At 67.9% G+C, this 20,227-nt stretch overlaps 1 protein-coding gene across 2 annotated transcripts in view; it reads left to right on the top strand.

The window, feature by feature from the left end:
• The window catches only part of RBFOX3 (RNA binding fox-1 homolog 3), a 77,897-nt gene that overhangs the window by 13,647 nt on the left and 44,023 nt on the right, over positions 1-20,227 (top strand). Inside the window, exons 2-3 of one of the 2 annotated variants that reach the window (XM_045572156.1) lie at positions 701-705; positions 3,737-3,823. The gene's annotated coding sequence lies outside the window, so the exon portion shown is untranslated. The remainder of the gene's footprint in view (positions 1-700; positions 706-3,736; positions 3,824-20,227) is intronic. The other variant, XM_045572155.1, reaches the window with a different exon arrangement.

The raw sequence follows: 20,227 nt of genomic DNA, 5'->3' as shown, positions 1-20,227 counted from the left end.
GAAGAGGAGGAGAAGGAAACGGAGGAGGAAGAGGAGGAGGAGGAGAAAACCAGTGGACAAATAAACTGGAGAGCCACAGTTTGCCGACCACTGACCTAGGCCAACACAGTTGCGGATGCTGGTGAGCAGCGTTGCCATGGCAGCAGGAAGCCTGGAACCAATTGGCCAAGGTGGGGAGCAGTGCCATGCACGTTTCTTCCACCAGGTGGCAGCAGTGTCCTCTCGCAAACCACCTGCCACCTGCCAAGTGAGCTTGGGATCCAGGAAGCGGGAGGGGGGGCCGGGGCCTTCCATTGGACCCTGTCTCTTACAGTAAAGAAGTGGGGGACTGGAAGGAAGGTTCGCTGACCCAGTGGCCTGGGTCCCTACATACCCCCCCACCCCCCCACACACACGTCTGCCTCAGTCGGGGCCTCATTTCCAATCCATCCCACCCGCGTGGCCGGCACGGAGCGGGGGAAAGGGTGGCATGCTCTGGCTGGGCAGGCAGGCACTGTGGGGCAGAGGGAGGGAGCAGAGCGCCCGTGTTCAGGATGAGGAAACAGGCTCAGGCCGCCCCCCTTCCCCACTCCCCTGCCCGTGGGGAGCTGGTTCCAGAGCCGGTTCCGTCCCTGGTGTTGCTGCCCTCGGGTGGCAGGTGGCAGGTGCTGAGGTGGTGCAGCGTGTCCGGGCGTGTGGGGTCCTGTCCCGGTGGGAGCAGCGGGCGTGTCTGGGCGTGTGGGGCCCTGTCCCGGTGGGAGCAGCGGGCGTGTCCAGGCGTGTGGGGCCCTGTCCCGGTGGGAGCAGCGGGCGTGTCCGGGCGTGTGGGGTCCTGTCCCGGTGGGAGGAGCGGGCGTGTCCGGGCGTGTGGGGCCCTGTCCCGGTGGGAGGAGCGGGCGTGTCCGGGCGTGTGGGGCCCTGTCCCGGTGGGAGCAGCGGGCGTGTCCGGGCGTGTGGGGTCCTGTCCCGGTGGGAGCAGCGGGCGTGTCCGGGCGTGTGGGGCCCTGTCCCGGTGGGAGCAGCAGCTGGCGAGGTCAGTGTGTCCGGGCGGGACCCTCGTTGAGTGCGCGGCTGTCAGAGCTGTCGCGGGAACCTCGGTGACGTGTCCGAGGAGGAGATAATTGAAAATCAAAAAGACTTTGTTAATTTGATTAGCCGGAGCTGTGGCTGGATTGTTCTCCATCAGAAGCGATTTAATTCTGACACGCAATTAAGTCCTTCTGCTGGGAGCCTCGCGGCAGCCGGCTGGGGCAGGAGGGCCGGCGAGGGGAGGGGTGCTCACAGTGGTCGGGGTGGGTGCTGCCAGGCACTCAGAGAGGCCAGACCGAGTGACAGCTGGGGTTCGGGGGGCCGGGGCGGCTTCCCCAGAGGAAGGAGGGCCCGTGTGGGGCGCCGAGCCGTGTGCCCAGTCCCTGGTGGCCAGAGGGCGGGCTGTTGGATTCTCAGGCAGAGATAAGGGGGAGCCAGGGCCGATGGCAGGTGAGTCCCCGGGAGACACGGCCCTCGGGGGCCCAGGGCGAGGGAGCCGGCGGCTCGGCCCTCCCCCCACGCGCCCCTGGGCCCCACGTCCTCGCCCCCCTGGAAGGAAGTGGTTGTCAGCGAGGGGTGTCTGTCAGTCACTCACGCCTCCCGGGGGTCAGACAGAACAAAGTGCATCGGGCGGGACCTGGGCCCCTCCGGGCGGCGGCGGCTGGTCTGCAGTGCTGTCCCCGAGGCCCGGCTGTGACCGCCGCCCGCGCCAGGCGCCGGGGACCCGTCAGGGAGCAGCTATGGCCCGGCTCGAGGGCCGCAGGGACTGGAGCGGGTGGGACAGGACACACCCTGCCCGGCGAGGTCCGAGGTGCTCGGCCGGCGCTCAGGCCCGCCTCCCAGGCCTCGGCTGGTCCCTGCGTTTCGTCAGAGAGAAGGACCGCCTGCCGGCTGCAGGGCTCAGGAGCGCAGCATGGACCTAGGTACCAGGAGGCCAGGGTCCGATTCCCGGCCAGGGCACAGGCCCCGGCTTCTGGCTCCATCCCCAGTGAGGGGTGGGCAGGAGGCTGCCGATCCATGATTCCTTCATCGTGGATGTTTCTGTCTCTCTCCCTCTTCCTTCCTCTCGGAAATCAATAAAATATATTTAAGGGAGAGAGAGAGAAGAACCGACTCTGACAGGCATCCCCCAGCCGAGAGGAGAAAAAAATACACCAACAAATGCCAACAAAATACCCATAAATTCCCCTGGAAGCCGTGGCGGGGAGGCCGTGCTGCAGGCTGACGGGAGGAGCTGGCCGCCCGCCCGCCCAGCGCCGCGGCTCCTGTTATTCGCCCGCCCGCCGGGAGCTCCTCCGGGGGCCTCACACCGGTGATGGGCGTTCCCGAGGGAGGCTGCTGCGGTGGAGCCCAGACCGGAGCCGCCGGGCGGGGCGCGGGCCTCCGCTGCCTCTCTCGGCCATTGGCCGGTGGCCGGTGGCCGGTGGCAGGCTTGCAGGCTGCACCCGGGAGCGGACAGGCCTCCCTCCTCGGCTGCTCCAACGGGGATACGCCGAGCAGACCTGGCGAGGGAGCGAGGAAGAGGCGGCCTCCGGGGCAGGCGAGGGCCGTGGTGCGTGCCCTGCACGGCTCCGGTGACGGTGGGACAGACGCCCTCACCCGCTGCCGCCCCCCCTCCCCGCCTCCTGACCCTCAGGGCTGGCGCCAGGAGCATGGAGCAGAGTGGTTACACACGAGGAGGGCAGGGTGTGGAACTGTGCTGACGGCCTGAGCAGGTGCAATGGAAGCTGCAGAAATGAGCTGCAGCAGGTGAACTTTTGGATGTTCCTGTGTGTGTGCGCGCACACACACATGTACATAGGCATGCACGTGTGCACACACTGCCATAAGCACACGTCTGAATTCCTGTGTGGGTAACTGCAGGTGCACACACATGTGCAGGTGACCACAGGGCTGTGTGCATGACTCAGCGAGCGAGCGCACGTGCACACACACACACACACACACACACTACCATAAGCACATGCCTGAGTCCCTGTGAGGGTAACCATGCACATGCCCACACATGTACAGAGGCCCATGGTGCTATGTGCATGACTCTGTACATGCACACACACAAATATGTGCTTGTCTGAATTCCTGTGTGCACAACTATGCAATGCACGTGTGTGCGCAGCCATACCTGCGTTCCCGGGTGCACGCGTGCGCACCGCAGACATGCAGAGGTTCATTCATCCTCCGTTCAGAGGGCTTTTTGGGGCGCCAACAGCCGCCACCCCAGCGCGTCCGCATGCCGGTCGTCCTCAAGAGCGTGACCCTCAGACGGGAACAGGGCTCAGTGCTTGGCCCCTCTGCCCCCTCCCCTTGTCTGTCGGCACCCCAGCCTCTTCGACTCGCACTTGGAAAATCCAGCCCAGCCCCAGCCTGCCCCGTGGGTGCCCCGGGCGGTGAGCGGCCTCCTGCTTCCTCCGGGGCAGTGTTTGCAGGTGCTGTGCCCCTGACCTCGGTCCTGGGGCATTTTACTGACGTCAGAGAGGAGGAAGGGGGCGAGAGAAACACCCATGATGGAGAGTCGTCGATCCGCTGCCTCCTGCACGTTCCCTCCTGGGGGCGAACGCACAGCCCGGGCCTGTGCCCTGAGCGGGAGTCATACCGGGGACCCTGCAGTCTGCAGGCCGACGCTCTAGCTCCTGAGCCACATGGCAGGGCCGTGCTAGCACATGTGTGACCAGGAGCAGGGGACGGGCGGTCGGAGGTGGAAACGTGCTGTTTGTGCTTCTCCCCACAGCAAGGGTGGAGTCTGTCCGTCCGGGAGCTGTCGCGTTTCCCCGCTGCCCTCGGCCTCGGCTGGCCCGTCCGAGCCGCCTGCGGACAGGTGAGTGCGAGGCCGTGCCTTCTCCCCCGCGCTGGCTCTCCGGTCCCGGCCCGGAGACGTAGGTCTGGGTGCTCAGGCAGGGTGTGGTCACTAGGGGGCGCTGTGGGCCCAGGTGGGAGGTTGGGGGCAAGGGCAGGACCTTGGGATGATGAAATGGTGGTCTGGACTAGCATGTGTATTTAGACTCCAAAAAAGCCCCCCCTCCCCCCACCGGGAGAGGCGGGCCCACCCCGCCCCCTCCTTCCTGGACCCATTGTGCTTCCCCTGCTCTTCCTGGACCCGACACCAAATGCAAATCGGCGAGCGTTTCATAGACAATTAACAGACGACCGGCTAGGGGGGAGGTGAGGAGGGAAATAGCTTAGATTACCCTCAGCTGCCCCCATTCCCTCTCTGCCTTTTCGTTAAGCTCCGTTTACGGCGTCCTGGGTGCCTGAGTCACTCCGGCGGGCGCCTCCCCGCTCCCGGGTCTCCCCCGGGCCTGGCCGGGCTGCACACCTGACCTCAGGCCTCGCAGGGGCAGCGGCCCCGGCACCTGGCAGAGGGCTGGGGACTAGCACGGGAATTTAGGATCTGGTTCCAGGATGCTGGGGCGGGCGGAGACCAGGCTGTGGCGCTCAGCTTCCAGGCCCACCGTCTGCCTGCTGCCGGCCGCCTCTGTGGCGCCGTCCAGGTCCCGGCGGACTTAGCGCCCTTTGCTGGCTGGGACTGCCTGTCCGCGCCAGCTCTCTGGGCTCCCTGGGGTCCCGGCTGCCAGGGCAGGAAGTGGGTTAACTGATGCCAGAGAAGAGCCCTCCAGAGGGCCCGGCCCACTCTGCCCCGCCGCTCCCAGAGCGTGGCTGACAGGCCCGGGCGGGGCGTGGGCTCCTGTCACCCCCTTCGCACCCCCAGGCCCAGCGCCCAGCCGGCGGGTCTGACGGCCCCGGGTGGCCTTCGGGCGGGGGGCACACAGCGGAGCGTGGATTGTTTTCAGAGGCCACGTGCCCTGGAGGTGGTGCGTGAGGTCAGAGGTCGGGAGCCTGTGTGCCTGGGAGGGTGGATGACGGATGACCCACAGCTGGACCCGTGCCTCCTGCCGGCTGGGTCTCCGCCCGTGTGGCCCGCGGGCTCGGCCCCGGCTGACGGCGAGGCGCGTGGGGTCTGAGGGATGCGTGGGGGCCGCCAGGGATGAGAAACAGCACGTGGAAGGGGGCTGGGTGTCTGCAGGCGGGGGGTGAGTGCACCGGCCCCAGGACGCAGCCAGGCCTCAGGGCCCCGGCACCTGCGGAGACCGGTCAGGCCCGGCGCCGAGCCCTCCGGACGGGCAGCAGGTGCTCAGGGTGGACACGGACCAGGAAAGCGTCTGGCCGGTGGGCTGTGCCCAGCCGTGGTCCGGGCCCGTGCTGCTGCTGACAGCGTCCGCAGACGTGTTTCCGGTGGAGGCACCCCCACGTGACTCCATTTCATCAAGGAGAAGCGCCGTCAATTACTTACCCCCCCTCCATAGGTCTCCCAGCACAAAACAGGATCAGCCGCTGAGCCTGTACCTCATTTCCCAACACCCATTAGCAGGTAATTATTCACACCCGGAGGCGTCAGCAGGGCGCCCCTCAGCTCACTCCACCTGGCCCCCTCCCGAGCTTTCCCGTCACAGAGCACGCCACACCACGCCACAGGCCACGTCACGTACATGTCACAGAGCATGTTACACACACACACGTCACAGAGCACATCACAGAGCACCTTTACGCTTACCCAGCGGTGGGCACTGGGTGGCTCCCACCTGTCGGCTATTGTGAGCGCTGCTCTGGGCGGGGGGTGGGGGGGTGTTTCTGCAGACGGTCCTGCCTGGGGGAAGGGGATCTGATGTAGAAACTCACTTCCCAGCGAGCCTTTCTCTTCCCTCACCTCTCACACTCATTCTCATACAGTCATACACATCATTCACATGCTCACAGACATATATATATTCACCCACACACACACACACACTCATTCACTCAAACTTACACATTCACTCACACTCCCTTTCACAGTCACACACATTCATATGCTCATACCCACACACACACACATTCACTCACACTCACACACACACACACCCACACAAATTCACTTAAACTTACACTCACCCTCACTCACTCAGGAGCAGGGCCTCTGCACCAGCCACCCCGCCCCGACGTGGCCTTATCAGCCGGGTCCCGCGCCCGCCGCCTGTCTCTGGCCCAGCTGCACCTGCGGGGCTGCGGCCAGGGCTGACTCAGCAGCTCCGCCACCGCGGCCGCCTGCCTCCCGCCCGGGCTGCAGCCAGCAGGTCGCGGCACGCACTGCAGTCACGGCCGCTGACCGGCACCAGCACGGGCACCGTGTCTGCCTGCCCGGCCACTGAAGTGCTGCCCTGTGTGGGTCCAGCCCCGCCAGGGCCCACCCTCACCCTCTCTGCCGCCCCGCGCCCTCCCACCTCCACTCTCCGGGTGCAGGGCTGCGGGTCCTACCCTCCCACCTCGCCCGCGCCTGCCCGGTGCTGAGGGCTGGCCGCGTCCGGCTGCCATGCCCCGCCCTGCCGGGCCCTGACCAGAGGCGCGGCTTGCTTTGCTGTCTGTGAATCCTCACCTGAGGGTATTTCCACTGATTCTTAGCGGAGCGGCGGGGGCTGTAAGAGGGCCCACAGCCTGCCAGCTGCCCGCTGAGCCAGGCCCTGAGCTGGGGGAGGGCCCCGGGCAGCCGTCCCGCCGAGGCAGGCCCACCCGTCCTGACCAGAGGCGGGCTGAGGGGTTGGCGGCGTTGCGGGGAGCTGGTGCGGGAATGTCCTGGCCTGTAAATTAGTCACGAGGCGGATCCACTAGCACCGTCGGAGCCCGCCGGTGGTTACTGATGAGCCAGGCGCACTCACCGGCCGTATTAAATATTAAACCGAGTGCGACGCTTGTAGCTGTGTTTACAGCTCCCGGTGCAGACGGAGCCCAGCGGCCCCACCTGCCGAGTCCCGAGGCCCCAGACGGTGCGGGATTGGACAGGGCCGAGTGGGGGGGGGAGGGGACACCGGCTGAAACCAGGGCCTGGAGCCAGTCGGCGGCCCCAGAGAGCCAGCGGGCAGTGCCCAGAGGGCAGGGCCAGACCACTCTGTGGCAGGAGGTGGCGTGGGGTCCCTGCAGCCCCCCTCTGTTGGGAGATGGGGACAGAGTGGGGGGGGGAGCTGGGATGGTGTGAACCCCGCCATTTCCCTGCAGACAGGGGCCTCCCCACACTGAGGCACGTCAGTGTCAGAATGGGCCGTGGCGCCACACTGAGCTATGCAGACACCGAGGATCCATTTCCCGACATGGGGAGGCTGTGTGTGTGTGGCCCAGCGAGGGGCCTTCCCTGGAGGGGCCGGGGTGCAGGGGGGCACTGAGGCCCCACCAGGCCCAGCTCCCAGGACGCCGGAACGCCGGCAGAGGGAAACGCTGATGATCATTCCAGCGTCGTGCGGTTTCAAGCAAGCGTGGCCGTGGCGGTGGGCGTGGGCGTGGCCTGGGAGCTGAGGTCACCGATGGCACATTGGGGGCGTCACACAGCCCGTGGAGAGGGAGCAGGAGCGTTGAAGGCGGCAGCCCTGGGCGGGGCTCACTGAGTACTCGGGTGGGGGGGGGCTGGGGAGGGGAGGGTGGCAGGATTGGTGGCCGGGGAGGGAAGCCGTTTCCAGGCTGCCTGTGGGGTCCCACCCAGGAAGCCTCCAGAACGGGCGCGGACTCACCCATTGGAACGAGCTCATGGGAAATAGCGGGACCTTGAAAGGGATTCGGGAAGGCGAGCCTTTCTGGAAGCTGGAAAGTGCTGACCCGCCCTGGGCAGGGGAAGGGGGGACTGGAAGTCACAGCCGAGTGGGGGGTAATGAGTTCCCACAGCTCCCGTGTCTGCGAGGAGGAAGCGGCCGGGGGACGCGCCGAGCGCTCGCCCCGTTATTCCCAGGAGGCCCGGCAGCGTGGGCGGCGCTCACGGCCTTCGCCGAGTCCTTCCCGCGAGATGCGGGGCGGAGGGGGCAGAGGGGGCGGAGGGAGGACGGTCTCCCTGGGGGTTAAACCCTCGGGGACGCGAGGCTCCGAGCCGGCCGGCTGCCCCAGAAGCACCTGCAGACGGTTACGCCGTGACCCCAGCTCCTGAGGGGAGGAAGCCGCCGCTCAATGAACAGACCGCACAGCTCCCGGGGCCGGGCCCGGCAGCTCCGCAGGCGAGGGCGGGCTTTGCTCTGGAGCTGTCGCTCTGCTCGTGGTTCTCGGCGCACGGCTGCTTTCTGGACGGGTCGCTGCTGTTCTTTGTTTAAATGTGTTTTTATTGACTTCAGAGAGGAAGGGAGAGGGAGAGAGAAACATCAACGATGGGAGAATCACTCACCGGCTGCCTCCTGCACGGCCCCCCTGGGGATCGGGGACCCAAAGCCCGGCCTGTCCCTGACCGGGAGTCAGACCGGGACCTCCTGGTTCCCAGGCCGACGCTCAGCCTGAGCGCGCCGGCCGGGCTCACAGCTGTGTTAACTGCGGCAGCTCTGCCTTCTCCTGGACCGTGGTCCGGGGCAGTGGTGACAATCGGTCTGCAGGGGGGTCCTTTCTGCCTCTTCCAGGTTCCAGGGCCCCGGGCGCTCGGGGCTTTGTGGCTCTGTCTGTCCAGTTTCCACCTGTGTCTGTCTTCAATGGGCCTCTTTTTGGCGCCTCTCCCCTTCCCCCCTCTCCCCCTCTTCTCCCTCCCCCATGGGCACACGTCCCTGGATGGAGGGCCCAGCCAGACCCAGGACGGCCTCCTCTCAGGCCCTGATTTTGTGCACCTGCGAAGACTCTCCCTCCCTGTGAGGTCCCGAGGACCGGTTCCGGGGTTAGGCCTTGGACACCCAGTGTGCAAGGGTGCACCCACCCCCACACGGTTCTGCCGTGTGCCGGGCGCCATTCCAGGCGCGGCGACAGTGGGGAGGGCCGTAGGCCCCGGGGCTTTGGTCCGGGCAGGGGAGGCGGCATTGGCACCTGTGGTCTGCCTTCTGCGGCCTCACCTGCGCAGCCTGGAGAGACGGTGTGGGGGGAGGGGGACTCGCTGAGGCTCAGAGCGGCCCTGCCTCCGGCGTCTGGGCCGGATTCTCTGCCAGGCCTGGGGCCCACCGAGAACCGTTAACCCCGACCAGGAGCCGCGTCAGCAGAAAGCCGCCGGGTGCCTTCCAGCTCCGAACAAACGGCGTGAATCTGAAGCGCTCGGGAGCTGACAAAGCGCCTGTAACACCCCCGTCCCCACGGGGCGCCCTGAACCTGCTGGCCCCTCCAGTGCGCTGAGCGGGGGGAGGCCCCGAGAGGAAACCCGGGACCGCCCGGCCGTGTCCTCGCTCAGCCCGGTGTCTGCGAGCCGCACGCCTCCCTGAGCCTCTGGTCCCGGGAGGAAGCCCCAGGAGAGCCCCGAGGGCCCATCAGCCCGGCAGGGCACCCTCCGGGCTCAGGCCCAGCCACTCAGCCAGGTGGCAGCCACCGGAGCGGCCAGGGCCCATTCTCAGGGCGAGGCCTCTGATGCCTCCCCAGGGCCCCGTACCTTCCCGGGCCTCAGTGCAGCTGCTGCCCACGGCCTCAGCAGCCAGGGCCTTGGAGGAAGGAGGGGGAGGCTCACTGGAGCGTTCTGTCCCTGGGAGCTCCGGTCCGGCTGCCGCAGGGCCGGCCTGGCTCTCCCGTGGCCCAGCGGGCACGTGGTCACCTTGGAACGCTACCGTGATCGCGGGGTTTCTCGGAGCAGTGGCGTGCTGACCCCACTTAGGGTCCCGCTCCGCTCGCCGTGTGATTCACGGAGATCTCTCCACGGCTCCCCTTCAGGGCCGGGCAGAGGTGGGACTCAGAGAAACGCTCCGTCCTGTGGGCCCCGAGAGGGACCCAGGAGGCCGTGGCCCTGGGCCGGGGTCTGCGGTGTGGGTGGTGGCGGCTCCCTGCTCTGGGACCTGGGGGCCTCGGGCCAGGAACAGCCGAGATTTACCAAGAACGAACCTGTGATGCCAACCTGAACCCTCACCCCTGGCTTTCCCCTCCGCCAGCATCTGTCCCCGGGGAGCCGGCTCCAGCTGCCCCCCCGCAGGCCAGTGTGCTGGGACCGAGCCTCTCGGGGCCGGGGCCGCCCACGGAGAGCCTGCTGGGGCCCGCAGCCCGCGTGCCGGCCGAGGGCGGGCCCCACTTCCTCACGGCCAGCTGGACCTCTCCCACCCCCCCAGACCTCTTTCTCTTTCTTAGAAGGAAGGGGGAGTGACAGCAGGTGCCTCCCGCCCGAGACACCCGCCGCCCCACAGCCTCTGCCCCGGATGATCACTGGGGCTGGGCCGGGTCGGGGTAACTGGAGCAGGTTTGCAATTAGCCCTCCAAGTGCTGATCTCATTAAAGTAAATGAATTATTGATTGGGTGACACTCAGGCTTTTAGTGAGTGGCACCGTGCCATCGCCGTGCCATTGGCCTCGGCGCTGGGACATGGCCGCCCGGCGTGGCGCTCTGGGTAGGTGGCGTGCGTGTTTCGTCCTAATGTCTCCTCCGCGCTGTTTAGCTTTGGGATCGAGGTGGACTCACATGAGACACAGGGGCCGGTTTATGGGAACGGGGGCCCCGGAGGCCGTGCTGAGCCCACAGCCTCTGACCTCCGGGCTTAACCTTGGGGGCGTCAGGATCTCAGCCCCCGAGGCTGCTGGGATGGCAGCTGAGCCCGTCCCTGGCGCTGGCAGGCGGAGGGTGCGGGCACCGCGGCCCGAAGCAGAGATGGGAGTCGGGGGCTTGGTTTGGGCTCTGCGTCAGCGCCAGCAGCTCCACTGTCCCCCCACCCGGGTCTCCAGCAGGGGCTTCCTCTCCGGCGTTCTCTGGGGGAGGTGGGGGAGGGAGGGAGGCACCCAGCCAGCCCGCCCCGAGCCTCCGGTGCCCTGGGGTGGGAGCGGCGCTGGGCCCCGAGGCCAGGCGGGTGCTGGCTGCTGAGCCCGCCGGCCGCCTGCACTGCTGAGTCAGCGTCTTCCCGCCTTCCCTTCCCGGGAGACGTGCCGCCCGGGGGGTGAGGTGCCGTTAGAGGCCGCGGCTCTGCCAGCCTCCGCTTCTGGCCCTGTCACTCCTCCCGGGGCCCGGGACAGCGCCCTGGTGGGGAGACGGGGGTATGGCCGTGCCCCTCGAGGTTACGACTTTGCACGGCTGTCACAGGACAGATGTGGGGGTGCCCACATGTCACTCAAAGTGTCACGGTGTCATGGAACACTGCGGGCGGCTCCACGGGGACCGCGTGGCGGGGCCTTTGTTTTGCGGAGAGAACAGCCGCCTCAGCGCAACCGACACCCGAGAGGGCCCGCACCCAGGGGGCGCCCGCACCCCGGGAGGGCCTGCACCCCGGGGGGGCCCGCGCCCCGGGGGGGGCCCGCACCCCGAGAGGTCCGCACCCCGGGGGGGGCGCACCCCGAGAGGTCCGCACCCCGGGGGGGCCCGCACCCCGGGGGAGCCCGCACCCTGGGGGGCCCGCACCCCGGGGGGGCCCGCACCCCGAGAGGTCCGCACCCCGAGAGGGCCCGCACCCTGAGAGGGCCCGCACCCCGGGGGAGCCCGCACCCCGGGGGGGCCCGCACCCCGAGAGGTCCACACCCCGAGAGGGCCCGCACCCCGAGAGGGCCCGCACCCCGGGGGGGCCCGCACCCCGGGGGGCCGCACCCCGAGAGGTCCGCACCCCGAGAGGGCCCGCACCCCAGGGGGGCCCGCACCCCGGGGAGCCCGCACCCCGGGGGGCCCGCACCCCGAGAGGTCCGCACCTGAGAGGGCCCACACCCCGGGGGGGCCCGCACCCCGAGAGGTCCGCACCCCGAGAGGGCCGCACCCGGGGGGCCCGCACCACGGGGGAGCCCGCACCCAGAGAGGTCCGCACCCCGGGGGAGCCCGCACCCGAGAGGGCCCGCACCCCGGGGGGGCCCGCACCCCGAGAGGGCCCGCACCCCGGGGGGGCCCGCACCCCGAGAGGGCCCGCACCCCGGGGGGGCCCGCGCCCCGAGGCTGGCGGCGGGTGGTCTGGTCCCGGGTCCCTGTGGTGGCACCTGGAGGGCAGGACCGGCTCTGCCCTCCCGCCCGGACACGACACGTGTCACACGAATGACGAACTGTGACACGGGAGCTGCGCCGCCCCGGCTCTCCTGGGGGGGCACAGCCGGGGTGGGGGGGGCACAGCCGGGGGGGGGGGGCACTGCCGGGGGCTGTGGGGAGCTGCGTGAGGAGACTGGCTGGGTGGCTGGTGCCCACCCACTCCAGAGGCGGGTTGAGCTGTGTCCGTCACCATGAAATAAGAGGGCAGGGGGTCAGCAGACACACGTGGGGACCAGGGAGCAGAGAGGACGAACCCCAGGAGCAAGCGCCCCTGGGAAGGGCCCGGACCCGTGTCCCCCAGCTCCTCTGCTTGGACCCAAGGACAGAGGGCCCTGAATCATTGAGGGGTTCGGGCCGTGGGGGGATCGGGTGGGAGTGGAGGGTGCCAGCTCTGGGCGGTGTGAAGTCGCCGGAGATTGGGGTTCCAGGCCAGCCCTCCCTGTGTGAGAGGAAGCCGTGGGCTGGGAGAGGGAGCCTGGGACTGGTGGAGGGAGGGGCCGGGGCGGGGAAAGACAGGGACAGGCAGGAGGCCCGGCACTGCATCCTGGGAAGACGGCCGCAGGGGTGAGAAGAGGTGGGGAGGGGCGAGTGGGAGGCAGGCCCTCTGCCCACCCGCCCCGCCCGCAGGCTGCAGTGGCCGCTGCTCGCTCGCCAGCTGCAAGGGTTGAATTCCGTGCAGCTGAAGTGGGTTGAGCTGGGAGAACTCGCTCTAAGTGCCCCGGTCGGCACGTGTGGGAGGCAGCCAGTCGGTGTCCTCTCACGGCAGTGTTTCTCTCAGGCTCTGCCGCCCGCCCACGCTCTCTGAGAATCCATGGGAAGTATCCTCAGGTGAGGATTCACCGGTAAAAACAAAACGGTTAAAGTGGTGAGTCTCACGTTCAGGAAAGACATGCACCACACGTGTGCACGTAAGCCACGAAACGTGTTAGTAAAATAAACAAGGAGAACTTAGTGCATGACACACCCACACACACACACCCCTACAAACACCCACTCCCTCACACTCCACACACACACCACACATACCCCACCCCATACACAACACACCCCACACACACTCCCCACCCCCGCACAACACCCCCACGCACACCCCACACCCCCCCCACACGCACACACCTGTCTAACCTCCAAAGTGAAGGGCAGGGTGGGGTGCAGACACAGGTGGTGTCCCATCTGGTGACCCCATGCACAGGCCCTGGGGGGGCCATCTGCAGAGCAGCAGGGGCCCCACTGGGGGTTAAAGGCCGCCGTCAGCCCCTGTGGGAAGGTCACCCTGAAACTGGGCAGCGAGGGGAGGACGGGACCTTGGCGTTCGGGGCCGTGGGAAGGGGCAGACAGGGAGTGCGTGGGGAACCCGGAGCCGGGCGGGGGTCCCGTCCCTTCGTCTGTGTCGGGAGCACGGGCTCCAGCCACGCTGGGTGCACAGGTAGCAGGAGGCTGTGACCCGGGACCGGACCTCCTGGCCCCTGGCAGCTCGCCCTTGGAGAAAGCTGTTGGTGGTCAGGGCGGGTGGCTGTCCGGCCCCAATACGCACGCATGTGGGGGTTCGGGCCAATGCGTCCCTCAGGCTGTCCGGGGGAGAGGAGGAGGGTCAGGGGAGGGGAGATGCCCCGAACACTAACCACCAAGGGTTCCCCAACCCACAGACGTTTCCTCAAAAGCCAGAGCTGCGTCGAACCGCCCCAGGCCGGCTGCCGGAAGCCAGCTCCGGCTCTCAGTCCCGCCCGGGGCTGGGGAGGGCCCCCACAGCCTCCTCTCGTGGCTCCCGGGTCTGTGCAGCGCGGTTTGCACTGAGACAGTGAAGCCGGGATTGGAGGAGGCTGAGGCAGAGCCGTGCACATGCATGCGTGCCTGTGTGCTCCCCGGGGCATTAATTACAGCTGCAGAGCAGGCCCGTCCGGCGCTCCCCGCCGGAGTAATCTATCATCCGGCTGCGGGGCGGGGGCGGGGCGGGTCAGGGTGCAGAGAGCAGGACCCGCGTCCGTCACACTCACTTCCCAGCCGCCCCTGCTCCGGGGTTGGGGGTTCAGGGTTGGGGTGTGGGGGGCAGTGTTGCTCACAGTGCGAGCCACAGGCAGAGGGAGAGCTCAGGCGGGGCGAGAGGAGGGGGACAGCCGAGGGTGCCCTGGGCCAGAGGGAAGAACCGCCGGTCACGTCTGGACGCCGGCCTCGGTGGGGAGACGGGCAGACAGGCGGCACCTGGCCAGCCCGGCTGCCACACCTGGTGCCTTTGGTCCTGAGGCTGGTGTCAGGCTGGGGGGGGAGGGCGCGGGGCGGGACTGGCACGGCACTGGGGCCGTGGGCTTGGTCCCGACGGGCGGCTGAAGGCGGCAGCATTTCCTGCCTACGGGCATCGGCGCTGACTGGCCAGTTCGGGGTGGGGCTGTCTCCACTCTTCCAGGTTGAGTGCGGAGCACAGGCTGAGCGGCTGCGGACACAGACGCTTGTTGCTCACGGTCTGGAGGTGGGGTGTCGGGTGCCGGCCGGGCTGGTCCTGGGGAGGGCCCCCTCTGCTGCGGATCCCCCCCCCCCCGTGTCCTCTAAGTCTAAGGGCACTAATCCCTTCACGGGGCCTCACCCTCCACCTCAAGAGACCCGATTCCCTCCCAAGGCCCCGCTCCGGGGCCACCACATTGGGGGTATTGCAACACGAGAATCTGTAGGGACACCCTCAGTCCATAACAGCGTCCCAGTAGTGTGTCGTCTGAGCTGGAGGTGCTGTCGCTGACGTGCTGTCAGCCAGGGGTGTCCGGCCAGCGGGAGGCAGCCCCCCTCACCACCCCAGGAAGCCAGTGCTGTTTGGGTTGTGTGAGCAGAGGTTTACCGGATGGGGAAGGCAGACTGGCCCGGCGGCCTGGGACGCGGGCTCACTCTGGAGAGTGCCAGGGGACTGCCTGATGAGGTGTGAGCCCTGCCCGGAGGAGGAAGGCCTGGGCGGCAGGCGCTGTGTCCCGAGGGCGGGCCTTCAGGGGACACAGGTGACCGCTCCGTGTGGCTCAGAGGGGCTAAGGCCAGCAAGGGTGCTGGGGTGGGTTTGGGGGCTGCCCCAAGAAGGACTTCCAGCGTGGCAGCGGAGGCAGTGCAGGCAGCTGCCGTCAATCACTGCTGGGGAGGAAGAGCCTGCGGCGCCTCGTTAAATCAGACGCAGAGCCGGCGGGTGTGAGGGCCGAACTCAGCCTCCTCCCCTCCGCCCGCCCCCCCCCCCAACCGTTCCCTTCTCCACCCGCCTCTCCTCTGCTGAATCCCTGAGAGTGTGGGGGCTCTGTGGCTGTGCTGGGGGCAGTGGGAGAGCAAGTGGGACTGTTCCGCAGCCCCAGGGGGTCCTTCGGGTCCCCTGCACCCCCCCCCCCGCGCGGTGGAGGAGCTGCTCCCCGAAGTCCCTCTCCTCCTCATCGTTCTTTCCTAACTGCTGTTCCAGGCGGAGGTCGCTCTGTCCCCTGCACGCTGCTTGCCACCCGTCGGCAGGGCAGGCGGGGACTGAGTTCCTGGCCGACATCACCTCCTGGCCTGGGTTCAGGGCCATGTCTTGGAGGAGGAAGATCGGGCGGGGAGCAAGCCTGTGGCACAGGCACCCCAGCCTCCACCACCTCCAGGGTGGGCAGTGGGTGGCTTCATAATTGACGGGCAACTGGCAGAGTTGGCAAAGCAAACCACCTCCAAATTAGCGGTAATTGCTGAGAAATAAGGAGCAAACAGGGCTGAGTAGCCTGAAAATGTTGTTTCTTAAAGTTTGCCCGGGCCACGGAAGCCGGTTAACCGCGAGCTGATTCCCTGTCTATGCAGGGAGAAGGCTCAGGCTGAGGGCTTGGTCCCTCTCCTTTCCCGGGGCCTGGAATCCGGGGCCCCCAGTCTCCAGCCGCCTCTCCCCCACTCGCTCCTCAGGTAGACCCTGGCCCCTTCACCCCCCACCCCCACGGGCACCCATGTTGCTTTCATTAAAAACTAGAGGCCCAGTGCATGGAATTCGTGCACGGTCCCCCTGCCCTCCCCGTATGGCCCTTCCCGCTGGCGAGCAGTGGCCGTGGAATTCACTCCGCCGTCCCGGCCTGGACAGGTAGGACCCCGCCGGCCCTGCTGCTGCCGCGCTATAAATACCTCCGCAGTCACGTTTCTTCTTTGCTGAGATCGTGTCCCGAGGACACGGGCCCGGCGTGGGGCTGGCGTGAAGGGTCAGGATGGCTCTCTGGCATCTGCCAGGCGGCGCTTCGGGCAGACGGGCTGGGCCGGCGATGCTGAGCGTCCGCCTGCCCGCCCCTCAGCAGGTGCGCGGGGAGGAGGCAGGGAGCGTGTGGCTCGGCGGCTGGGCCAGCAGGGGTGACCCTGGTCTGACGCTGGCCCACGTGCCCAGCGCCCACGGGGGGACTTGTGGGACAGATCCCTGGGCAGGCGAAGCGACGTGAGAGGTGGGGGCACGAGGTCGCAGGCAGGGGCTGGGCTTCAGCTGGGGCGGGGGAGGGAGGGGCAGGGCGGAATCAAGATCTCGTCTCAGCACGGAGCAGCTGCACTGCCCACCCGCAGGCCAGCCTGAGCCGCTTCCGCATCCGAGGTCGGCAGGAGAAGGGCCCGTGCGGGAGGGCAGCCTCACCCGGCAAGGGGGGGGGGGGGGCAGAGCAAGGTCAAAGGGAGCGAGAGCAACCCGAGCGGAGACGCAGCCTGGCCAATTCTCACTCAGGCCTGGTGAGCACGGAGCTCTCCGCCACGTCAGGCCGACCGGGACCCTGTGCCAATGGGACAGCGACACACCCGCCAAGCCCTGTGGGCTCACCAGCCCCGAGGGCTGCTGTGCCTGGCGCTCTGCCTCCCGCAGAGGCTGCCAGCGCTGGGGTTGCGGGAAGCAGATGTCCCACCTCCCTCTCTCACCTCGCACCTCCCACTCCCCTCTCCGCGGCCCCAGGACTCCCTCTCTCAGCGGAGCCTTGGAGGGCGGGTGGGCCCACACCTGGGCAGCAGGAGAGGGCACCTGGGGAGCGAGGGGCCGATCAGGACACACCTGGGCTTCTGGCCGAGTGGGGTGGTTTTCTGCTCACTCTGTTTGCTCTGTGGGAAGAGGAGGTGATACTGGAAACGAGGAGAGGAGAGGAGGAGGTTGGGGGAGCGGAGGTGTGTGGGGCCGGACGGGGAGGCAGCGGAGGACAAGGTGCCCTGGGGGGTGGGCTGGGCTCCTGCTGAGGGAATCGGACGGGCTGGCCCAGCTGCCCACTTCCAGGACACGCCCAGGGGCCAGGGCAGCCTGTGGCTGTGGCTCCTCCGTGGCCCGGGGAAGGGCCCTCAGGACCCGCTCTGCATTGGAGCGGGCAGAGCCCTCTACAGGCCGGTTCGTGTTTCTTCCTTTCCCAGAAGTTCCCTGTGTGTCCCGAGGGAGCGATGGCAGGTTTCCGCCAGCCCAGCAAAGCTTCCGGCTTCGAGGACTCCCTGGGGGCTCTCCCCGCTGCCAGGAGCCCTCGGGGTAGAACAGCTGTCCCAGCGGCTCTGCCGGAAGCCTCCCTCTCGGGGCTCTGTCTGTGGAGATTGTCTCCTCTTTTTCCTGTATTTGCCCTGAGTGGGGGCAGTATCAGTGGGGTGGCTGGTCCCACGATGCCTGCCCATTGCCGAGAGGCTCTGATAGCTCCTGGAGGCCGTTCGCCCACCCGCTGGGCCTGGCCACGGCGAAGCACCCGTGTTCTGTGGGCTCGCCGCCCTCCTAGACCCAGTGCCCCCCCATCCCCCACACACACCCAGGGGACGGGCATCTTGGGCCGAGCCGCTGGCTCCTCGTTTACGTGGGCACCGTGCTTTGCCGCCTGCTCTCTCGCTTTTTGCTGCGTTTGATGATCAGGAGCCTGCACCGTGGATGCCTGGGGAGAGCTGCGGGGTGGGGGGGCTGTCCGGCGAGGGGAGAGCTTCCCACCTGCCCCCGGGGCAGCCCTGTGCGCACCTGGGATGTGGGGGGGAGGGGGCAGGGCTGGTCTCACTGCATTTCATTTAGAGCGGTGGAGACTGATGTACGAGCATCTAATTCCTTTCAGAGCTGGGACCAGCCAGGCCGTCTGGTCGCCTGTCCCACCCTCAAGAATGGAACGGGCTCTCCTGGGGGAGGGGGTAGTTAAGAGAGGTGCCTTAACTGCCCTGGGCCGGTTCAGCACCAGGAACAGCGATGGCGCCTCCAAGGCCCTCCTCCCACCCTGCCCGGAGGCAGCTCAGCTGGGGGCTGCAGGGCCAGGATTGGGGGGTAGGGGGCGCAGTACACTCCCGCCCTGGCCTGCCCCCTGCACGTGCTGGAGGAGGCTGCAGAGGTGAGGGTTTGGGGGAAGAATGGGTCCCACTGAGATGGAGGAAACAGCAGAGCAGGTGTGAGGCCCACCTGAGGGGTTGGGCGCCCCCCAGCGTGTTCCCTGCCCCCCAGAGTGGTCTGGGCTTGGTGGCCTCATGGTCCCGCCTCTGCCTTCGAGAAGGTGGGGCGGCCAGTCACCCCATTAGCCGGCAGCTCCAGGTGGTGATGGCTCCCCAGCGGCTGCCCTGCGGGTGCCGGGCTCCTCCCCCGAACCGGAGCCGTCGTCGAGGTTTGCTCCGTGTCTCTGCGTCTTTGGGGAGCAGGTGGCGTCTTACCCCTGGAAACGGCGGGCCACATGCTCCGGAGAGCTCGGGGCTCAGCGGGGGTTCTGGCACCCCCAAAACCACAGGGGGGACCAGAGGCCTGGGCGGCGGGTTCTGGGGTCCCTTACCCTCTCAGAGCCTCAGTCTTCCCGTACCCGTCTGTCTCACTGGGTGTGTGAAGGACACTGAGGTGACATAGGGAACGTGTGTCATGAGCCGTGTGTGGGAGACAGGTGCGCCCTTGAGAGCTTGAAGGACACCCCAAATCTCCCCCCACCCCCTTGCACCTGCGTCTGAAGCACCCCCCACCGTGTGGACGGAGAAGAGGCAGGGCAGGGCCAGGGCAGGGCGGTCACTCTGGCCTGGGTGGAGGATGATGGAGGTCCCACCACAGCCTGGGTGCCAGCTGCCCCCACGCTCCTGGCACAGCATGGCCCTGGGGGACGAGGCCACGGGGCGCCGAGTGAACGGGCGGGATTGCTGAGTGTCGGGGGGGTGGGGTAGAGGGGGCAGAGGAAGAGACAGGCCCAGGAGGCGGAGTTCACTGTTTTCTCCCCACCCCGCACCCTACACTGGGCAGTGGGGCGGGGGGCGTAAAGAGGAGTGTCCAGTTCCACGCCACCCCCTGGGCCAGCGAAGCTCAGGGTTCCAGGGGAAGACAGGCCCCGCCCCCCCGCCCCCGCCTGGAGAGGTGTCTGTGGCAGGAGAGACCTGTTTCCGGGTTTGCCCGGAGGAAAGTGCTCGAAATAGAAACAGAACCCGGGGAGGAGGCGGAGCAAGTGATGGAGACGGCACAGACAGCAAGGCCGGGAGAGACGGCAGGTGGGCGCGGGGCGCGGGGTGCTGTGGGGACCCGGGGACAGAGAACACAGCTGTGGGAGCCCGCGTGGCCCCGGCCTCCGCTCAGCCCCCCGGGCCCAGCCGCCCCCACAGGCAGAGCCTCGAAGGGAAGCCGGTGTCCTTGTCATTCCTCCGGGGACATTTCAGGACGCAGCCCAGCGCCCACGGCTTCGTTCTGAGAGGTGTCTGCCGCCCCCGGGGCCTGGGCTGCTGGGCCCAGCCTGCTCCAGGCATAGCGCTCCCCCCCCCCCCCCACACACACACACTCACACACACACACACACTCAGCAGAGGGCCTTCTGAGAGCAGACAGGTCGGGCATCACCGGAACACAGCAGTGGTGGGAAGTTAACTCCCAGGAGAAATGAGCACCGGCTCTCAGAGGCCAGCAGGAGTCACCGTGCTCTCCCACTCTCCTCGGGCGTGGATACGGGAGCGGCGGACTCTGTGCACCGCCCAGGCCAGGCGCTGTCGCCGGTGCTGACGATGACAAGCGGGCGGTGCCGAGGCTGCGTGTGCACACGGCGTCCCGAGCCGGAGCCCGTGCCTCCCGGCGGACACACAGCACATGCCACGTGTGCCCACGCGTGACTTCCCAGCAGCCCTTCAGAAAGATGGAGAGGAGTGAGGAGCTGAATTTACAGCCCGCTTTGTTCAACCCCGTTATCCCAGACATGCAGAGCGCTCCCGCTCCATGGCCCACGGCCCCCAGCCCAGCATGTACCACGCACATGGGAGCCCGTGGCCCGGCATGGACCGCCTGCCTCAGGTCCTGAGAAACCTCGCCCAGAACCAGGAGGCGGCTTGTGTCTGGATTCCTGGCAGAACTCCCTCCTCACTCGGACCCCGGGCCCTGGGGCCTGGCGGGGAGAGAGCAGAAGGCCGCATGTTGCTTCCTGCGGCGGCAGCTGTGGGCGCCGAGGC

Source organism: Pipistrellus kuhlii, unplaced genomic scaffold, assembly GCF_014108245.1.
Source record: "Pipistrellus kuhlii isolate mPipKuh1 unplaced genomic scaffold, mPipKuh1.p scaffold_m20_p_44, whole genome shotgun sequence".
NCBI lineage: Eukaryota > Metazoa > Chordata > Mammalia > Chiroptera > Vespertilionidae > Pipistrellus > Pipistrellus kuhlii.
The sequence above is the reverse complement of the archived record's forward strand: the minus strand, read 5'-3'. Positions and strand labels throughout refer to the sequence as shown.